Genomic DNA, 6,002 nt, shown 5'->3' on the forward strand with positions numbered 1-6,002 from the left:
TGCAGATTCAATTCCTGGCTGGGGAACTAAGATCCTCCATGCTGCGCAGCACAGCCTGAAAAAGAAGAGCCGTGTCCCTTCTGAAGGACCTGGGGGAGAACCCGTCGTTTTGGCGTTTTCAGCTTCTTGAGGCCTCCAGCATTCCTTAGCTTATGACTCCATCCGCTGTCTTCAAAGCCAACCGTGTAGTTGTTAAAGAGGGAGGTCTTCAGATCCTCTATTGTCATCCCATCTCCTTCTCCAACTCTCTCTGTGATGTGCCAGAATCTCCCTATCTCAAGACAATCACATCTATGAAGGCCCTTTTGCCATGTAAGGTAACATGGTAACGTGTATCACTGAACTAGGATGCGGACTTACTTGGGAGTCATTATTCTACCTACTACATCTTATATCTACTCATGAATCTAGGTGGGATCATCTCACGCTGGACAGAACAGAGGAGCAGACAGGTTCTCCAGTAAGTGGTCTTAAGACTTTGATCTCAGAGATGCTGAGAAATATCTTTCTCCAAAGCAACAAACTCCCTCATGGGAACAAAGGAACAACTTCCTTTGTTCAAGCTGTGTGGTCGATTATCTATACTTTCCAAAGATAACCGTGAAAACAATTCCCATCCCCAAATCAAGCATACTCCAATATAAAATAAAAGGTTTAAAAATAAATAAAACAGTTGATTCATGCCACTAAATTTTGGGATGCTTTGTTACCCAGCAATGATAACTGGAACAAAGTACATCTCATTAAAATACAAGTAGATGCTTGTATGAGGAATACATTCAATGGTCAAGACTGAAGAACATTTATTCCCTTATTCATTCATTCATTCATTCATTCATTCACTCACTTCTATACACATTCATTAACACACACATGCTTTCATAATTTATTCAAGTATTTATTACAAAATGTACTGAGTTCTCACTATATGCTAAGAACTAGAACTGCAGAAGTAAATAAGACTACCCTCCAGAGGTTTGTTTTGAAGTGGGAATTCATTCATTTATTTAATCAATGTTTACTGAGTGAAATGCTGTGCTTGCCAAGTCTCTTCAGTTGTGTCCGACTTTTTGCAATCCTATGGATCGTAGATTGTCAGGTTCCTCTGTCCATGGGATTCTCCAGGCAAGAATACTGGAGTGGGTTACCATTTCCTCCTCCGGGGGATCTTCCTGACCCAGGGATCGAACCCATGTCTCTCATCCTGCATTGGCAGGCAGGTTCCTTACCACTAGCACCACCTGGGAAGTCCCCAGTGACAGGGAAGTGATAAATATGATTTTCTAGACCAGAGGTCAGCACACTACAGCCCACAGACCAAATCCAACCCTCTACCTGTTTTATCTGAACACACCCGCACCTGTTTGCCTTCATACTATCAATGGAGGAGGAGACAGCTCCTAGCCCCGAGTCACAGTTCTATCAGGTTTTGCAGAGGAACTGAGTTGAGATGTGAAAGTAGGAATTTCATGAAAAGAGGCTTTCAGAAAACTCTCACGAAGTTGAGGAAGGTTCAGTCCCCTTAAGAGCATTTGGAGCACCAAGTGAGGTTGTGTGGTACAAAATAAGGTCAAGACTACAAACCTAAGATGCAGGACAGGGATACATTTTAAGAAGGAGAGGGACAAACTGGGGCATGGCTCCCTTCTAAGGGTAACGATTCTCTCAGGTTCCATATCGCCGTGGGAATAAACTTAATGAGAGGTTCCTACAAGAATGAGTCAAGGACATTAAAAAGAACCAAACTGGGTCATGTGTAGTGATGTGGACAAACCTAGAGTATATCCCATAGAGTAAAGTAAGACAGAGAGAGAAAAACAAATATCATATATTAATGCATATATGTGGAATCTAGAAAAATGGTACTGATGAACCTACTTGAAGGACAGAAATAGACATGCAGACGTATAGAATGGACTTGGGGACGCAGCAGGGAAAGGAGGGTGGGATGAACTGAGAGGGTAGCACTGACACACACACACGGCTGTGTGTAAAACAGGTGGTGAGTGGGAAGCCGCTGTGTAACACACAGACCTCTGCTCAGGGCTCTGGGACGGCTTAGGACTCTGTGACAGCCGAGATGGGGGGGGAGGGGGGTCGGGGGGAGGGAGGCTCAAGAGGGGTGGGGTGATATGTATGCTTATGGCTGATTCACAATGCAGTATAGCAGAAATTAACACAACCTTGTAAAGCAATTATACTCCAGTTGGGGAGGGGGGAGATGGAGACAAGGAGCTGCGCAGCAAGGAGATCCAACCATCCACCCTAAAGGAAATCAGTCCTGAATATTCGTTGGAAGGACTGATGCTGAAGCTCAAACTCCAATACTTTGGCCACCTGATGTGAAGAGCTGACTCATTTGAAAAGACCCTGACTCATTTGGGAAAGATTGAAGGCAGGAGGAGAAGGGGATGACAGAGGATGAGACGGTTGGATGGCATCACTGACTCAATGGACATAAGTTTGAGTAAACTCTGGGAGTTGGTGATAGACAGGGAGGCCTGGTGTGCTGCAGTCCATGGGGTCACAAAGAGTCAGACACAACTGAGTGACTGAACTGAACTGAACTGATATGCCTAATAAAGATGATTTAACTAAGTTATGTTATATAATAGGATATTAATGCAAGATAATTCAAGCATAGGTTTTATTTGATTTTATTTTAAATTAAAACTTTGGAAATAGAAACTTAAAAGAGATGATTATTAAAATTGTTTTCATTGTCACAGCACTGATTTTTAACTGTAAATCTTATACCTTTTCTCCACCCCCCTACTTTTTTATTCATGTATTTTTTGTTAAGAATATTATATTTGTTAAGAATATTAACATATAGACTAACATCCTGGCAAATTTTTAAGTATACAATACAGTATTTTAAACTACATATACTGTAATATATAGATCTCCAGGACTTATTCAACTTGCAAAATAGAAACTTTGTACCCTTTGATCAACACTACCCTATTGACCTCTCTACCCAGCCACAGGTGACCACCATCCTAACTCCCTGCTTCCATAAATTTGACTATTTTAGATTGCTGATGTGAGTAATGTAGTATTTGTGCTTCTGTATCTGGCTTTTTCATTTAGCATAATGTCCACAAGGATCATTCATGTTGTCACAAATGGGATTATTTCCATTTTTCAAATGCTTAATAATGTTCCACTGTGTGTTAATACCACCATTTCTTTATCCCTTCATCCATCAATGGACATTTAAGTTGCTTCCACATCTTGTCTATTGTGAATGAAGCTGTAACGAACTTTGAAATGTAGATATCTCTTTGAGATCCTGATTTCAATGTCTTTGGTTATATTCCCAGAAGTGAGACTGATTGTTCGTGCGGTAGCTCTATTACTAAATTTTTGAGAAACCTCTGTACTGTTCTCCATAGTGAGTGCACCAATTTACGTTTCTGCTAACAATGTTCAAGGGTTCCCTTTCCTCCACATCCTCAAACATTTCTTATCATCTTCTTTTTGTTTGATAACAGACATCCTAACAGGTATCAGATGTTATCGTTTTGTGATTTTGATTTGCATTTCCCTAATGATTGGTGGTGCTGAGCGTCTTTTCATGTACCTATCGGCCATTTATGTATCTTTTTTGGAGAACTATCCCTTCACTTCCTTTGTCCATTTTAAAAATTATTTGTTTTATTGTCATTGCTTTGTAGGAGTTTTATATATTCTGGCTATTAACTCTTTATCAGATAAATGATATGCAAATATTTTCTTCCATTATATAGGCTGCCTTTGATTTTTTGTTTGTTTGTTTCCTTTGCTATGTGAGAAGGTTTTTAATTTGATATAATCCCACTTGTCTATTTTTCCCTTTTTCTGGCCTGTGCTTTTGGCATTATATCCAAGAAAGCACTGCAAAGACCAATATAAAGAAGCTTTTTCCCTATGTTTTCTTCTAGGAATTTTTATAGTTTCTAGCAATTTCACTCTTAGGTATGTACCTAACAGATATGAATGTACCAAGAGACAGGGAGAAGAATATTCATAGTGACACTAGTCACAGTAACCCCAAACTCAAATGCTTAACAGTGGAATCAATTAATTAGTCATGATATAGTTCACAATTCAGCAATAAACAAACAGCTTCACAGCCAGCAGAAAAGAAGCTCACAGGCAAATTCAAGTAAAAGAAACCAGCTACAGGAGAATGTGTTGTTGTTGTTTAGTTACTAAGTCACATCCAACTCTTTAGCAACCCCATGGACTATAGCCCACCAGGCTCCTCTGTCCGTGGGATTTCCCAGGCAAGAATACTGGAGTGGGTTGCCATTTCCTTCTCCAGGGGATCTTCCCAACCCAGAGACCAAACCCACATCTCCAGCACTGGCAGGTGGGTTCTTTACCACTGAGCCACCTCGGAAGCCAAAATAAGAGAACAGGTTCATTTATATAAAGTTCAAAAAAAGGCTAACTCATCTTTGGTGTTAAAAGTAAAGATAGGAGTCACAGGACTTGCCCTGGTGGTCCATGGCTGCTAAGACCCTGCACTCCCAATGCAAGGGGCCCAGGCTCATTCCCTGGTCAGGGAACTAGATCCCACCCACCGCAACTAAGAGTTCAGATGCCACAACTAAGACCCAGAGCAACCAAATAAATAAATAAATATTTTTTAAAAGATAGGGGTCACTTTGGGAGAAGGGGTAAACGATGCTGACTGGAAGGGCACAGAAGGGAGATAGCTTAGGGACCTGGAAATATTCTATTTCTTGACTCGGGCGTGGTTGATTGGATTGGTGTTTACTTTTTTATTTCATTGAGCTGTTTGTTTTAATGTTGTGGATTTTTTTTTCCTAGAGATATCCTATAATTCATAAAAAGGTTTTAAAGAAATCAGAAGCCCCCCCCAACCCTCGCCAATCCTTGCTGCCCTGGGACTTCACAGGCAACGCCCTCTTCACAGCCCAAGCGCGGGGCACTGTTTGCCTTTGCCCTGGGAGGGTGGGTGCCCCATCTCCAGACCTCCCTCTTGGGGCTCAGCCACTCCCCTACCTCCGGTTGGCCTCAGGCCAGCTTCCTCTACTTCTGGGGTCCTTTGTGCTTCTCCGGTGGAAGTGTTTTCCCCGCAAGCTCCCACCCTTCACTCAGAGGCCTGGGGGGTCTGCGTTTTGTTTCCTCAGCGACACCCTTCCCTGTGGGCTGCTTCAAACGGATCCTGTGGAGGACAGAGACATGAGAGAGTATTAAAAATGTCAGCGGCCGATGCTGAGATACACAGCTGGGTAAACAGAACTGGTGGAGATGTTTTTATTAGTGGCTTTATGGTTACAGTCACTTAAGTTATGGATTGAGGGTGGGGGGTGGGGCTGGGGACAAGGCCTTTAGGGTCTTCCATCTGCTTCCGGGCCTGCTTGGACCAAAGCATCCAGGGTCCTCAGATGTGAGGGGGCGGGGTCCTTCAGTTTTGGGGCGCTTGTGTCCCTTTAGATACTGGAGAAGGAAAGGGCAGCCCACTCCAGTATTCTTGCCTGGAAAACCCCATGGACAGAGGAGCCTTGTGGACTACAGTCCATGGCGTCTCAAGAGTCAGACAGGCCTTAGCCACTAAACAACATCACTTTAGAAAACGTGTTATCCCTTTACAAAGAAGTTTCCCTGCCAGTGATGAAAGCTTTTTTGTCCCTTTCTCTGATTTCTCCAAAACACTTCACTCTGGAAGAGTGGATATCAGATTGTTTCTCTGGCAAAACATGGCTGGTTTTCAAATGGGAAGTAGGAAAGTGGGGTGTAGAGGATGAAAATTGTCTGGTCAAGTGTCCTAGTCAAGGTCCTCACAAGAACCAGAGATGAGTGTCATTTCTATAATTAAAATTTCCAGGAATTTCTCTGGTGGTCCAGTGGTTAAAACTTGGCCTTCCAATGCAGGGGTGCAGGGTTTGCTCCCTGGTTGGAGAGCTAAGATCCCACATGCCTCATGGCCAAAAAACCAAAATATAAAACAGAAGTAATTTGTAATAAATTCAATAGGGACTTTAAAA

General features: G+C 42.4%; 1 long non-coding RNA gene across 2 annotated transcripts in view; it reads right to left on the minus strand.

The window, feature by feature from the left end:
* Window positions 1-5,157, minus strand: part of LOC133055724 (uncharacterized) — a 129,149-nt gene extending 123,992 nt beyond the window's left edge. For both annotated transcript variants that reach the window (XR_009692695.1, XR_009692694.1), the window contains exon 1: window positions 5,017-5,157. This is a non-coding gene — a long non-coding RNA (uncharacterized LOC133055724). The remainder of the gene's footprint in view (window positions 1-5,016) is intronic.
* Window positions 5,158-6,002: the final 845 nt, after the last annotated feature.

Source organism: Dama dama, chromosome 5 (assembly GCF_033118175.1).
Source record: "Dama dama isolate Ldn47 chromosome 5, ASM3311817v1, whole genome shotgun sequence".
In the NCBI taxonomy this organism is placed as follows: Eukaryota; Metazoa; Chordata; class Mammalia; order Artiodactyla; family Cervidae; genus Dama; species Dama dama.